Below are 297 nucleotides of genomic sequence, written 5' to 3' on the forward strand. Positions count from 1 at the left end.
GTTATTAATTTAAGCACTAATATTGTATTGTTCGGATGGTTGAGCAATATTTTGTAGCAGAAGTGGTGTCACAATGTAATATGTGTCACTTGAGATGATGTAAGTGGTATAAACACAAGACATTCGTATATGAGTTGTTTACCGGTTTGTAATATTTATTTTTCTTCCTTTTATGAAAACATTTAGCAGTTATTACTTAAACTTAAGTAATGAACTGCCGGAGAGCGGATTGATAAGATTTTTTTCTTAAATACTAATGCTAGTCTAATTGCAATAACACGCACGCACGCACGCACG

Source organism: Penaeus monodon, chromosome 23 (genome assembly GCF_015228065.2).
Source record: "Penaeus monodon isolate SGIC_2016 chromosome 23, NSTDA_Pmon_1, whole genome shotgun sequence".
Lineage (NCBI taxonomy): Eukaryota > Metazoa > Arthropoda > Malacostraca > Decapoda > Penaeidae > Penaeus > Penaeus monodon.